We start from the raw sequence: 16,175 nt of genomic DNA, 5'->3' as shown, positions 1-16,175 counted from the left end.
AAAAGCCTTCTATTTTGCTATATTTCTGTTAAGGTCCAGCTGTGACGTGTTCCCCAAAAGCTCATATGTGAAACAATGCAGGAAGGTTTGGAGAAGAAATGATTGGGTCATAGCTTTAAAGTCCTCAGTGAATTAATCCCTGAATGAATTAACTATGTGGTAACTGAATTGATAGTGTGTGGCTGAAAAAAGTGAGAATTGGGGATAGAGCTTTGGAATCTAAATTTGTATATTCTCCCCAAAATGAATCTGTCTCTTTACTGTTATCACTATGTCAGTTGATTCCCTCTACCACACCCTTTTGCCATAATGTTCTGCCTCACCTTGAGCCCTGAGAAATGGAGCAGTATTCTATAGGCTAAGACTTTTGAAACCCGAAGCCTGTAAATAAACGTTTATTCCTCTACAATTTCTCTGGTCAATTTGTTAGTCACATTGTTGAAAAAGGCAACTAAAACAACTTCTAACTTGATCTCTCCTTAATATCTGCTCTTTGTGATGATTTTGAACCCAGTACCTTACAGATTCTGCAAACAAACGCTCAGGAAAATGTGACCTATCTAACTTTAGATTGTATTGTATTATCCATTTACTTTTAGCCTTATTTTTGATACGGATAGGCTTAGACCATTTTATTTATCTTAAAAATAAAAGAAATTACATGTATATGGATTCATCTTTGTGTTTGGTTCATACTATGACTCCTTGGATTTCAGTATTGTATTATACATTCATTATATACATCAGTTTCTCTTAATGATACTAATAGTTCATTTGATTCTCTGAAGCATAGGTTTTGGAGGTATTTCATAAATACTTTTCATTCCATGTAATTTTTTTTCAGTCTCTTTCTTTTAATAGAGAAGCATGCTGAAATTTCTTTGTTAATGTTTTTTTTTCTTAGTTGTAATCATAATAACTTTATTTTATCTATTTACTTTTAGGTGATGCTGATGATTGAACCCAGTGCCTCACATGTGCTAGGTAAGCACTCTACCATAACCCCAGTCCTACATGCTAAAATATTGATGAAAATGTTACAGATTTCATTCAAGGAAAATTGTTTTCTTTGTAGTGATGTGTAGTATCTTAACACATGTGTGTAATTGGTTTTTTTAATGTCCCAATTCAAGTTTTATTTACCAGTAAACTCTGCATATTTCCCTTTAAAATGTATATGCAATGTATGAAGTAGTATCAAAATGTTACCTTTATATAATACTGATGTGGTGTTTTTTACTGTTTGTTAGGCTGAATGTAGTGTGGCAAAAAATGTGTCTTGACAGTAGAAACCACTTTACTCACACTTTTTTATTTTTACGTTTCTTATGTGCACATTATATTTTCTTTCACCTTACAGATTTCAACTGTATGGACCATGCAGCTCTTATTTTATATATTATTATGGTTTTTAAGAGCAGTCATATTTATAAGTTAATGTTACTGGTGGGGAAGTGTCATGTCCTTCAATAGGCACACATTTTTTTACAAAAAGATAGCCACTTATAATTAATCTGTAGTTCATGAGAACTTTTCCCTCCACATCTTCATGAATACTGTTTAATTTTATGTATTTGGTTATATTTTATTTTTTATGAGTACTGAACCCTTAGATATCACCTGTATAAAGAGAATATTCAAGTTATTTGACTGTTCTTCTCATGATGTCCTTGTCTTTTTCTTCCTGAATGTATTTATTCATGCATCAGGCAATTTATCTTACCTGTTACTTTGTACCATTTAATGGTATAACTTCATTTATTGATTATTTTAATGCCCAATTTATTAATTTGTTTAACATTTTGTTTTGTGCAACTTTGAACAGAAATAAGTTTCCCATTGCTGTGTGCTTCTTATGACTGAAATCAAGGGTGCCTTTCCATTTAAAACTAGACTCTAGTCTTAATATTATATGAGACAGAGTCTCAATAAGTTGTTAATCATCTCTGTGAAATTTCTTTTATTATTATTATTATTGTTGTTATTATTTATATGAGGCAGTGGAATGCATTATAATTTTTATTACACATGTAGGGCACATGCTTTATGTTTCTTGCTGTATACAAAATATATTCACATCAATTTGTGTCTTCATAAATGTACTTTAGAGAATGGTTTTCATCAGATTCCACCATAATTGCAAACCCTCTGCCACCTCTCTTCTCCCCTACCCTGCTACCCTATCTAAAGTTTGTCTATCCCTCTCATGTCCCTCCCTACACCACTATGAATCAGTCTCTTTGTATTAAAGAAAACATTCAGCATTTGTTTTTGGGGGATTGGTTTTGTCATAACTTCTTAAGCAGTTGATACTATGAGCAATACCAACACATTCACAATAAAACTTACTTTTTCTTATAGTAACTATTGAATGTTTTATAATTACATATTGACTATCTTTGAAAGACTTAAAATCACTTTGTGTGTGTGTGTGTGTGTGTGTGTGTGTGTGTGTGTGTGTGTGTGACACAGATACCCCATAGATATGAAACTTTATTTAGAAAGGATGGCAATTTTCTACTCCTCAGCAGTGGAAACTTTTATTTTTCATTTTCTAATTGTAAAGATTTTTTTAAAAGATTCTGTTTTAGGGATAGGATTATGGCTCAATAGTAGGGTGCTCAGTTAGTACATGAGAGGCATTGGGTTTGATACTCAGCACCACATTAAAATAAAATAATAATAATAAAAAAATGATATTGTGTCCACTAACAACTAAAAAACATTTAAAATTCTCTTTTTGGTACACTGATCTCTCTAAGTTTATAACATACAATAATGTGTTGCATAGTGATCTTTTAGTCAGTGATGGAATTTATATACAACAACAGCTACAATATATAGCCTAAGATTGTAGTAGTATACAATCTAAATGTCAGTATACAGTATGATATTTGCAACAATGGCAAAGCCATTTTGAGTGCATTTCTTAGAGTGTATGCCTGTCTTTTAATGAGGCATTTTTATACACATACTATACATTACAAGATCTGATATAATTTTTGTATGACTGTTATATCTCAGATTTACCAAAGCATGCATGAAATTTTATTTGTCTATCAAAGATCAAGAATTTGACACCACTGACACAATAATGGCCATTACTGGATATTAGTTTATTTTGAATATTATATTATTGTTGTTGTTGTTATTATTATTATTATATGGTATTGAACTCAAGGGCACTGAACTCCTGAGCAACATTGCCACCTTCATTTGCATTTTATTTAGATATAGGCTTTCAGTGAGTTGCTTAGCGCCTCCCTTTTGCTGAGGCTGAGTTTCAAATTATGATCCTTCTGCCTCTCCTACCTTGTTAGTTTCACAAGATTCTTACCTGCTTTTTTCTTTGACATCACATGCCTGCTATCCTCTCATGCTGTTCATTGCTGGACTCAGCAGTTTTAGATATTCTCCTTTTCACATTTTGACACCATTGTTGGCAGATCCAAGATCTTTAATTAGATAGTCCTTAATACACAGTTTCTCATTTTGACTCCTTGGTGTTCGTGCTCATGAAGAACTTGAAAAGTGTTCAACAGATATCTATAAATGGTATAAAATGTGAAGAAAAAAAAATCTATAAAAAAAGTTAAAACATACTGACATTTATCTTTGGATAAATAATAAATTGTGAATTAAGGTAGCACCAGCACTATCTTATGGAGAAAAATAAGCATATTTCAAGAAAGATAAGAAAAAAATAATGAGAGAAACAATAGAATAAAAATACATTTTTACTTTGAGAAATTGACTTTTGAGAACTTTCCAGATAAATCTGGCACATAATTTTATAGGGGTAAGAGACACCCATGAAATTGATGCCTCACAAGTATCTAAACAACCTCATGGTAAGGAAACCTTTGACAGTAATACCTATAAAGCATGAGAATGAATCAAAGAAGGGTGATGAATACTCCTCTGTAAAAGTGCTTATAAAACATAATTTTTCATTGAATCCTAATGTAAAAGATTATTTGTGTGCATAGAGACTAGATAGTACTTTTTTCAGATGTACAAAAAGGTAAGATGCTGATTAAAGTCACATCTTCTAGCTAGAATCATATGGAAGAGAACATAATTAATTTATAGAAAGAATGCTGTTTTATTTTTGGTCCTATTATTTATTTGTATTTGAACTTAATCTTCCACTAATGTGATATGCAACTCAAAATAATACAGTTATTTCTCTGAGTCCCTCATTTCTTGACTACAGAATGACAAAATTTAGATTATGCCATTTCTTATATTCTTTATACCAGAAATCAGAGGGCTAAAGGTTACTTTAACTGTACTTGGATTTGTGGTTTTGGCTCAGAGAAAGAGCACTCAACTAGCATGTATGAGGAATGCAGTTTAATGTTGAGCTCCATACAAAAATAAATAAATAAATAAATAAATAAATGTATTTTGTCCACCTACAACTAAATAATAAATGTTAAAAATTACTGACTGATCTTTACTCAGACAATAATATTTTAACTTTACGTCTTTTATAAACAATTCCATGAAGGGGCTGGGGTTGTGGGTTAGAGGAATATCACTCACGTAGCATATGTGAGGAAATGGGTTTGACTTTTTGCACTACATATAAATAAATAAAATTCTCTATAAAAAAACTCCATGACACAAATCAAAAGAAAATGAGACTATTTATTTATTAACAAATATTTAATAACACTGACTTCTCAGGAGAGTTTTGGTTTACACTTAGACCAGCACAAAAAAATTCCAGAGTTCTGTCAGAATTATGATTCTTTGTCTTACAAAAGTAGAGGATATATTTCAATCAGTGTATATACTTTTTGTTAGCTTAAAAAATAACTTTTTACTATGTAATTATATACTATTCTTAAGAGTCATGAATTTTTGGTGGTTGTGCCAAGATTAAAATATAAATAATAAATTCTACATTGGAAAAAACATTTTAAGGTAGTATTTGTTTTAAAAAATTGGTAAACTGGGTAGTCATGGTGGTGCATGACTGCAATCTCAGTGGCTTTGGAGCTAAAACAGGAGGATCACAAGTTCAAAGCAAGTATCAGCAATGGCAAGACACTGTGCAACTCATTGAAACTGTCATAAATGGAATACAAAATAGTGCTCAGAATGTGACTCTGAGTCTAATCTCTATGACCCACCCCCCCCAAAAAAAATTGCTAAAATCCCAGGAGCATGCCTGTCATACCACCGGCTTGAGAGGCAAAGGGAAGAGGAGAATTAAAAAAAAAAAAAAAAAAACAGGCTTAGAAACGTAGCAAAACCCCACGCAACTTTGTGATAACCCTTTCTGAAAATTAAAATAAATAAATAAATAAAATTTTGGGGATGTGACCCGGTGGTAAAGTGTCCCTGTGTTCAATCCATAAATTCTCCAAATGGTAAACTAACTATCATGCAAATGAAAACAACAAAATATATTTATATTTTTAAAAATCATTTAGTTAATACATACATTTCATTTTCAGATGCCACACACAAGCAACCAGATATCTAAAAACAGGTTTTATATTAAAGTTATGAAACTTGCAAATGTCTCTCAAAACTAGATCAAGACTTCTCAGCAGACTAGACACTTTCTATTGAGCTGCTTGTGCTATCACTTGGATGTTTCTTAACTAAACTTTTCCTAGATAAAAAAAAACTGCAAAAAAAAATTTGAAACTAACAGGGATATCCTCCATGCAAGCCTCATAGATATGCACACATATATGTCTTGATATTATATACCTCTTTTTGCCACTTCATAAATTATAACATTTTCGTGACAAATTGAATGGAAGAAACACTTTATGATCATATGTCATGGGTGAGCTGTATTTGGTCCTGTAAGGAACAGATTTATCTGTGAAATAATTAGGGTTACTACTCTCTGAACAGAAGGATAAGAACTGTCATGAAATTCAGACATTTCAATGATTCACTGAAGACAATTTATTTATTTATTTATTTTAGGTACCAAGTTTTTTCATTTCTAACCAATAATCTGGACATGTCTCAACTTTTTTAAATCTCTTTTTGTTAGACTTTTAATCATGTAATGACATGAGACAGCGATTATGTCACAAAGAATGATAAATATATCATGGCAATCCCCATTTCAAAACGGTACAATGATATCACCATTTAGATATCGGTGACTTGTGAATTTTTACTGTAGAAATTATAATTATTTTACTGTAGGGGACTGAGCATCCAAAACTAATAGTCACATTTTAAACAAATCCATAAAATTAAAAATTATTATTAAATTTTATTAGGAATTTTGATTTGATATGCTCTAATATTATTATTAGAGCAGAGTGAATAATTTTATTGATAGTTGAATAATAATAATTAATTTTATTGTTTTAAAATTTTAATACATTTACCAAGTTCAAATACATTATTTCATTCACATTTTAACATATTAAGTATGAGCAACTATGGTTGCAAGAGTTTTTTGTTTGTTTGTTTGTTAGTTTTTGTGTTGTTGTTGTTGTTGTTTTTCAGAAAAGCCTTTAAATGAAAAAAAAATAACTGAATTGGCAATTTCAGGTGGATTTCCCAATTTTTCACAGCAGAATTAATTAAAGCACTGGGTGATGGTCACTGCACCCAGACATCATTTTCAATATAGACCTAGAACATTATCAGGAGAGCATGTCAAGATTTACAACATCAAACAAGGGTTAGATATAAACATAGATATTAGGCCAGGGTAAAGAGCTCATGAATTACATCTTGGAGCATTTCAAGTAAAACATCTGAACATATACTTTAAAATTTAAATGAATACATAAATTAAGACTGAAATATTTCACAAAAATTTTATAACTGAAATATTAGATCATTATTTCATACAGAGCAACTTGTAAATTACAGAGCAGACATCAATTGTAAATGATCCAAATGCTAATGAAAGTTAAATGATAAACCTTGTTCTAAAAGATAAGCATTGCAAATCTAAAAATAAAAAATTCTCAGAAATTTGAATTATTATGAGAGGTATGAGAGGTGACATGATGGTGCATGTGGAAAATTCTACAACATACCTATGTGACGTGGTCACAGTCAAAACACAGGTGCATTAAATTATTTTATGAAATTACCTTCACACCATGTATAAAAACTATCGAAAAATTATAAATTTTTGAAAATTCCAATGCCATCCACAAGATATTTCTGTCTCTCTGACTCTTAAAATAAAGTTATTATATCTAAATCTCTTTGAATATTCTCATTTGAAGCATTTGGATAAAAAATATTGAATTCAAACAAGTGAGGACTTAATGACACTAATGAAACACTCAGAAATGGGTAAGTATCAAAATAATTACACTAAATGAAATAAGTTAGACACCAAAAACGGTATTGAGTAGTTTGATTTATCTAAGTTCTTGATGATATAAATTTAAGGTACAAAAACAGCAGAAGAAGAAATATTTCTGAGAATGTGGAAATTGATCCATAGGGTATACTTATATCAAAACATACTCATACGTAGGATAAATGTGTGTGCATAAATCTAAGTGTACCTAAATGAAGCTATTAGAAAATTTTAGCTATTAAAGCAAACTTTCACTTCGTTGACAACTACTCATTACAAATGTAAGAGTTACCCTTTAACATTTTCTTATGTTGCAAAGCAATCCACATTAGATTTAACAAAAAAAAAAAAAAGACAAAAACTCTGTTAAAATAAATTGGACACTCCAAACCTTGTGTTTTTGAGAAACCAATGGCCACACTGAGCTTCTCAGTTATGGACCTGTGCTCTCTGCAGAGCTACAAACACCATCTTCACCATTACTTCAAAATCTTAGAATGTTTTCTCTTGAAAGCAGTTGTGGTGAGCAGTAAACTGGTAGCATGTCATACTGGTTTTTCTAATTTATTTATTCATTTCCTCATTATTTTTGACAGAAAGCCTATTTAGCGTCCTCTATGTCTTGAGATTTTTAGGCCTTGGTTTTATTTGGAGGGGATGAGGGTATAGAGATAATATAATGCTCTTTGGATTTGACAGGAGAAAGAATGAAAAGAGTCTCTACACCCTGTGTTTTCAGGGATGTGCTATAGGAGAACCATCAAATTTCTGTTTGCCATTGTGAAGTTGAGTTGATTTCCCACTTTGTTATAATTTAGAAGATGCAGAAAATAAAGGGGATAATGAGAGGTGCTTGGGTCCATGTTGACTAGGTGGCAGATGAGGTAATGGGTAGAGTTTGCTATAGAGTTCAGCTTATTGAAATAAGTATATGTGGGTGCTGAGAGACTGGCTTAGTATCACTCTGAGAATATGTGCTTTGCTAGTTTGCAGAAATGGAAAAAAAAAGAGGCTATATATAGCACAAGGCAAGTATATGTGTTAGGTTTCTCAGAGCAGGAAACAAACCAGACCTCTGTGTAGGGAACTAGGCAAAGGGAATTGGCCTATGTTCCTGTGTGGAGGGGAGGTTTTTCTGTAGAAGACCAAGCCACCTAAAAATTGCTAGCCTCGGTACCTGTACTTTTCCATATTGCCCTTAGTTAACTGGCTCTCTCTTGACTCCACCTGCAAACCAATAGTACACCTTCTATGGTATAAATGCCAGTGCATATTTCTACACTAATCACACCTCCCTTTATGAATCTTCCATCATTCTTTAATTACAGTCTGCCTTGAGATAGTAGGGGTGCCATCCATCAAGACCAGTTCACTGCAAACACCATAGTTTCTACCTATCCCCCACTCACTATCAATAACTTCTTAATAAACAGAAAGTACCTGTAAAGGCTCAGTGCTATCACTATACAACACTTGAATGTTCAAAGTCAGTCATATTATCAATGCAAAACAAAAGGTCAACCACCAAAATCTACTTCTGTCAAATGTTATTATCTTTGAAGGTAGTGTTTTAATTTTCTTTTAAAATGAATTATTAAATTTTTCAGTATACCTTTATGTATTAATAATATGTTGGGGATTGCTTAATTTATGACACCACTTAATGACCTAATATCTATGTTATTATTTTTTTATGTGTTCATTTTTTAAATTATTTTTTAAATATGATAACATAATGCATTACAATTCATGTTACATGTATTTATGCTTGCCTTATGCTCTATATAACCTCTTTTTCCCCTTTTTTTCAAACTAGCAAAACACATATTCTCAGAATGATACTGTGCCAGCCTCTCAGCATGCATACATTCTTATTGCAATAAGCTGAACTCTTAAGCAAAACAAACCCATTACCTCATCTGTCACCCAGTCAACATGGACTAAGCACCTATCATTATCCACTTCATGTTCTGCATCTTCTAAATTTTAGCAAAAGTAGAATATCAACTCAACTTCCTTCATTTATTACATGTATTGAACACAATTTTTCATATCTCTGGTTGTACACAAAGTAGATTTATATCTTGTGTGGCTTCATACATGTTCTTAGGGTAATGATAAAAATTACATTCCACTGTCCTTTTTACCTCCATGCCCCCTTCCTTCCCTTCTCTCCCCTTTTATCCTTTTCCTTATCTGAAGTTAATGTAATCTTTCCATTCTGTTCCCTAACACATAATGCTATGAATTAGCATCCTTACTGAGAAATCATTTGGTGTTTGTTTTAGGGTGATTTGTAAATTTTACTTAGCATTATATTCTTCAGCTCCATCAATTTTTTCTGCAAAAGTCATAATTTTTTTTCCCTTTAATGGCGAGTAATATTCCATTGTGTACATATACTACATCTTTTTCCATTTATCTACTGAAGGGCATCTATTATGGCTACACAGTTTAGCTATTGTGAAATGTGCTGCTATAAATATTGATGTGACAGTGTCCCTGTAGTATGCTGTTTTTAAGTCTTTTGTGTAAGAACAAGGAGTGGGATTACTCTGTCAAATGGTTCCATTCCAGTTTTTTCAAGGAATCTCCACACTGCTTTCCAGATTGGCTGCACCAATTTGAAGTCCCACCAGCATTGTATGAGTGTGCCTTTTACCACACCCTCACCAACAATTATTGTTGTTTTTTTTCTTAAATGACTGGAGTAAGATGAAATCAGAGTAGTTTTGATTTGCATTTATCAAATTGCTAGACATGTTGAGCAATTTTTTATATGTGTGTCAATTGATTGCATATCATCTTTTGAGAATTGTCTGTTCAGTTATTTGGCTCATATGTTGATTGGGTTATTGTTGTTTTGGTTTGCAGATTTTTGAGTTCTTTATATATTCTATAACTTAGTTCTATATCTGATGTGCATGTGGTAAGAATTTGTTCCCCATTAGTAGGCTCCCTATTTACTTAACCAATTGTTTCTTTTGATGAAAAGAACATTTTTAATTTAGATCCATAGTATTTATTGTTGCTTAATATAAATCATAGTGCTCTGAAGTCTTATTAAGAAAGTCAGGCACTAACCAGATAGATTTGGGCCTATTTTTCTGTTAATATACACAATGTCTCTGGTTCAATATTTAGGTCCTTGATTCAATTTGGGTTGAGTATTTTGCATGGTGAGAGATAGGGGTTTAATTTTATTTTATTGTATATAAATTTCCAATTTTCCCATCATTATTTTTTGAAGAGGATATCGTTTTCTCCAATGTACATTTTTTTATGCTTTTTGTCAAATATAAGAGAGCTCTAATTATGGGCATTGGTCTCTGTGTTATCTATTCTATACCATTAGTCTACAAGTCCATCTTGTTGCCAATACCATACTGTTTTTTGTTATTATTGATCTGTAGCATAGTTTAAGGTCTAGTATAGAGATGCCACCTAATTCACTCTTCTTGCTAAAAATTGCTTTAGCTATCCTGGGTCTCTTATTTTGTCAGATAAATTTCATGACTGCTTTTTCTATTTCTCTGAGGAATGTCATTGGGATTTTGATTGAAATTACATTAAATCTGTATAGTGCTTTTGGTAGTGTGGTCATTTTGACAATATTAACTCTGCTTATTCAAGAAAAAATAGATCTTTCCATATTCTCATGTCATCTTTGATCTTTTTTCCATAGGGTTCTGTAGATTTCATTGTAGAGATCTTTCAGCTATTGTTATGTTGATTCCCAAGGATTTTATAATTTTTATACTATTCAAAGTTAGTAGTTTTTCTCATTTTCTTTGCAGAAGATTTTTTATTGATATTCAAAAATGCCTTTGATTTATGGGTGTTGATTTTGTATCCTGCTACTTTACTGACTTCATTTACTAGTTCTAGCAGTTTTCTGATGGAATGTGTCGAGTCTTTTAGGTATAGAATTATATTGTCAGCAAATAGTGCTAATTTGAGTTCTTCCTTACTTATCCATATGACTTTAATTAATTTTATTTGTCTAATTGGTCTGGCCAGTGTTTCAAGAATTATGTTAAATAGAAGTTGTGGAAACGGGCATCCCTGTCTTTTTCCAGTTTTTAGAGGAAATGCTTCCATTTTCTGCCTTGGTGTCCTAGAACGGTGCTCCCCAATCTTGTGGCCATTGTCCATGTAATCCATCAAATTGACAAACTCAGCTTTTTTGTCACAGGATCTATATGCCAAAATATCATGTGCTTGAAGCTACTGAATTAGGCACGATAGACACGGAACATTTCCATAATCGTGAAAATTATTGAATGATGATGTTCTATAAATCACCAGGAGCAAATATTATGGATAATATGACCTATTGAGAGTTCAAATCTAGTACCTTTCAACAAATACCTTGCTAACTGTGTTCCAATATAAATTTTTTGTTAAAAAAGAATAAATAAAGAAATAAATAAAATAGAGTGGTGTGGATACAGCTATCAGGTGCTACATTAATGAATTCTGTTTTAGAGCATCCACCAGGTTTTACCTGGCCTCTTCCAATCACAGGATTTCAAGCACCTCCCTGGAAGGCCCCCTCCCATTCTGGTAAAGGCCTTTGACTCTTATGGTGTCATTTTTCAGAATCCCTCTTACCTTCTAGGCTAACGAGGAAACTAGCCAATCAAGAAACCACTACCCCGGCCACTCCAGATAATTCTTGTGCATGGGAATTCATAGCCATCCTATGAGTATGAAGCTGCTGGCATTGGTACCACAGTTAGAAAAACACTGCTCCAGCAGACTCCAACATCTGGGACATAGGGGTGTTTTCATAACAGGTCCTAGTAGAACATGACTCAAGCCCACTTAGTTATAAGCTGGGGATGCTGCTGAAATAAGACACAAACCACCACCAACAACAACAATAACAATAACATAAAGCCCTCTACATTTATGTGGGGATTTTTCTCTAAAAAAGACCTTGAATTTTTAAAAATTATCACATCTCCATATGGCTTCTGCCAATAAACCCCTCAATGATAAACAGTTTTTTAAAAGAATATTTTCAGAAATATTTTTTGAGGAAGTAAAGAACAACCCACTTGGGAACAGTACAGAATGTGAGCACTTTTTTGCTCGATTATAACATAAAATTCTACTGAAGCTGTGGCAAAGACCCTTCACAGACCTCAAGAACAGACAGGAGATTTCCTCCTGCTGACATGCTCTCAAGTCAGAGCTGCACATAACTTGGATTCTCTTGAGGCAAAGAAGGCCCAAAAGGTCATTGAACTAGCTGTTCTGTCACAAGGGGGGAATATATACCATAAATTACCAAATAATACATCTAATAAAACTAATAATTACAAAATGCTATCTTTAACATAGTTTGATTAAATTTAATTTTGAATGAAAGTGTTTAATCTTTAGTACACCATATTTATCTTATTGCTGATAGATGAGATTTTACTGCCAGAAAGTGATAACTTAATGATCTCTGTTAAAGAATGCAAGTCCAAGGAGACTTCAAGCATCAAATATTTATAAGCAGACTTGGTGCTGTGTCCCCATGTAAAGGTAGCAAAACTCCTGTAATGAGGTGGATGCACCCCTATATCACCTGACCACAATGATCTCATCTGAAAGAGACCAGAAGTATGGCAAAACTTTGAACCTCAAAAAATCTTAGAGAGGCGAGGCCACAATGATGTCTTAGAGTCAAGTTCATGGAACACTGCCTTCATGGCATACATTAAGAGTGCCTGGGTGGCAACACACTATCCCATGCTAGGTCTTGTGAAGAGCAAAATACTTACCCCTTTGGCACAGCCCTGCGCATGAGGCTATGTGTTGAATTCCCTGCTCTTGCTCCATTGCTCACTCCTTGATTGGTCACTGCAGAAATTGCATTGGTGGCTGCCTGTAATCTGCTAAGCTACTGCCTGAGTATATATACATGGTAACTTCACAATAAAATGGGACCTGTTTCCTGCTTGATGTCCAGAGGTCTTTATTAGTGACTTCACAGACACAGTCTCTTCTACAATTTTCCGTGAAACCCCTTGCTGGACGAGAAAGAGCCCACATAAACATCAGTACACAGCATTTGTCTTTTTTTGAAGGATCAAAAAAAATCCTTGTAATGTAACTCTCCTGACCTCTAATGAATGTCAGTATGTTTGCATTTCCATCACCACATCATCGATATTTGGATATTTACTCACTTAGTCTTTGTTCCAGAGAAGGTTATTCTTCCATTAGAAATGACTGGGTGATCTTTTCTTTTTTTTAAGCATTTATTAGGGTGGAGATAATGAAAAGAACTTTCTGTATCCTGCCATTTTCTACGAATGACAGTTCCTTCATACTATTTTAAGCAGGATTCAGCTTGTCCATGAGTCCCTTTTTTTTCTTTTAATCTATGCAGAAGGTTTTACTTTTCTTCATGCTGCTTTTCACATCATACCTACAAGTCAACTGATGGAGCTATGCTGAGTGAGAAAAAAATACCAATAAATTGATATTAGGTAGGCCTGCCTACATCTTCCATGGAGGTTGTAACAACTGAGTTGTTGCCTCAGATTATTGGGAGAAAATAAATTCAGTTTAAACTCACTAAGCTTGTAATATATTAGCCTAAATTCACTCTCCACAGAGAATTTTAGGTCCTCCAAGGCATCTATTCACCACAGGATTTTGCAAAGTAACCATGGATGCACTAGCTACAACATAAACCAGGGGATCATCCCATAATTTATTTGAGACCGAACCAAACCAGTAACTGTTCCTCTTCTGCAGGATTCAACACCCTCACCATGAGAGTCATATTCACTAATGAAAAAAAAAAATCTAGTACAATTTTCAACTGCATTGACCATATGCAACTTTGGTTTGATTTTGATCAAAGTATTTATTTAATCACTAATGAAACATTTTAACTGAAAAAAATAATGACATACACTTTTAAAAGTATTTATTTTCTAAATGTTTATTTTCTAGATGTAGGTGGACACAATATCTTTATTTAATTTATATGTGACACTGAGGTTTTAACCCAGTGCCTCACATGTGCTAGTTGCTCACTCTACCTCTGAGGCAAAATCCCAGTCTCTCGTGATATACACTTTGATGTCTACGTTTTTGTTTAAAAGAGTGTTTTGATTCTTCCAAGTTTTTCTGTGGATAAGCAGTTTACTTATTTTATTTATTCTACTTATTTATTTTCTTTGCACCTGTAATGAAAACCAGGGACACTTAATCACTGAGCCACATCAATAGCCCTTTTATCTTTTTTATTTTGAGACAGAATCTTCCTAATTTTCTTAGGACATTTCTGAGTGGCTGAGGCTGGATTTGAATTATGATCCTCCTGCCTCAGCCTCCCAAGCTTATGGTATTACAGGCATCATTTTCATTATGTTTAAATAATTTGACATTTTATGAATATTTAAAAAAACGTGCCGAACATTTGGAATCTTTAGTTGTAGGCAAATTTTGAAATGGGCACAAACACTGGTAGGATTAACTAGTTCTTGTGTTCTATTCTATATATACAACAATATATGATATGATTCAAAATTACTAGAAGAAAATAAATGTGATAAACAAAATGAGAAATGATAAGTATTTGAGGAGGCAAAATGATAATTACACCATTATTATCAATATATGTGTCAAATTACTATATTGTATGATAAAGATATACTTGTGTCAGACTGGAGTGGTGACTCAGTGATAAGCACTTTCCTTGCATGTGTAAGGCACTGTGTGCAATCCTCAGCACCACATAAAATAAATAAAGGTATAACAATTATCTACAACTAAACAAAGAAATTAAAAAAGATATATGTGAAAATTAAATTATAAAGTTATGAATAGTTGCACATATATATCAAAGTATTTTCCCCAAGATATGTATTAATTCAAAAGAAAAATATAGTAACTTTATAGTGGATAGACCCTTTAGACACCAGCTTAACTAAGTGATCAAGGTCATCACCACCAGTAATCAAACATGTTGGAGACATGAGCCTCTTGATATGGTGAGCTGAGAAGGAGCCAGCACCATTTCTGTGGTATTGCCAAAACTGCAGAGCCTCCCTCTGATCTTGAGAAAACACAAGGTAACCCACAGTTCTACAAAACACTTACTCCTCAGTGCTGTCAAGATCATGAAAGATGAGTATAGACTGAGGGAATGTCACCAATGTTAAGATCTGTAAACAAGTCAGGATGGCGCCTGGCATTTTGCCAGAGGGAGTGGTTTGTGAGGTGGTGCCAGCAAGCCATTAACTGTGATTCGTTGACTGCTGTATCTAGTTTATGTTAATTAAGATAATCTGTGTGGAATGTATATATACCCCTCCTGTCCTACAATAAATGGCTCCCACTCCTGCTGTATCAATCTACACAAGTTGTTCGTCACCCCCTGGTTATTTTGCTGCAGCCTTACTGCGGCAACCAATTGATCAGGGACACAAAAGAAAAATAACAACTAAATGTAGTGTGGTGTCCAGAATGGGGTGATGGAAGCAGGAAAAGATCTTAGTAGAAAAACGGGAAATTCCAATAAGAGTTGTTTTGTTTTGTTTTAGGTACTGGGGATCTAACTCAGGACTGCTTTACCATTGAGCTACATCCACAGCCCTTTTTAATTTTCATTTTTTTTAAATTTTGAGACTGGGTCTCATTAAATTGCTTAGGGCTTTGTTAATTTGCTGAGGCAGGCCTCGAATTCCCTATCCTCCTGTCTCAGCCTCCTGAGCTGCTGGGATTACAGACATGCACCACTGTACCCAGCATCCAATAAGATGTGAAGTTCAGGTGATTGTACTGAACTAAGGATAAGTTCTCAGGCTTGATCATTTACTAGGGTTATGTAAGATGTGAATATTAGGGAAGGCTA

The sequence above is a fragment of the Callospermophilus lateralis genome, unplaced genomic scaffold (genome assembly GCF_048772815.1).
Source record: "Callospermophilus lateralis isolate mCalLat2 unplaced genomic scaffold, mCalLat2.hap1 Scaffold_116, whole genome shotgun sequence".
NCBI lineage: Eukaryota > Metazoa > Chordata > Mammalia > Rodentia > Sciuridae > Callospermophilus > Callospermophilus lateralis.
The sequence above is the reverse complement of the archived record's forward strand: the minus strand, read 5'-3'. Positions refer to the sequence as shown.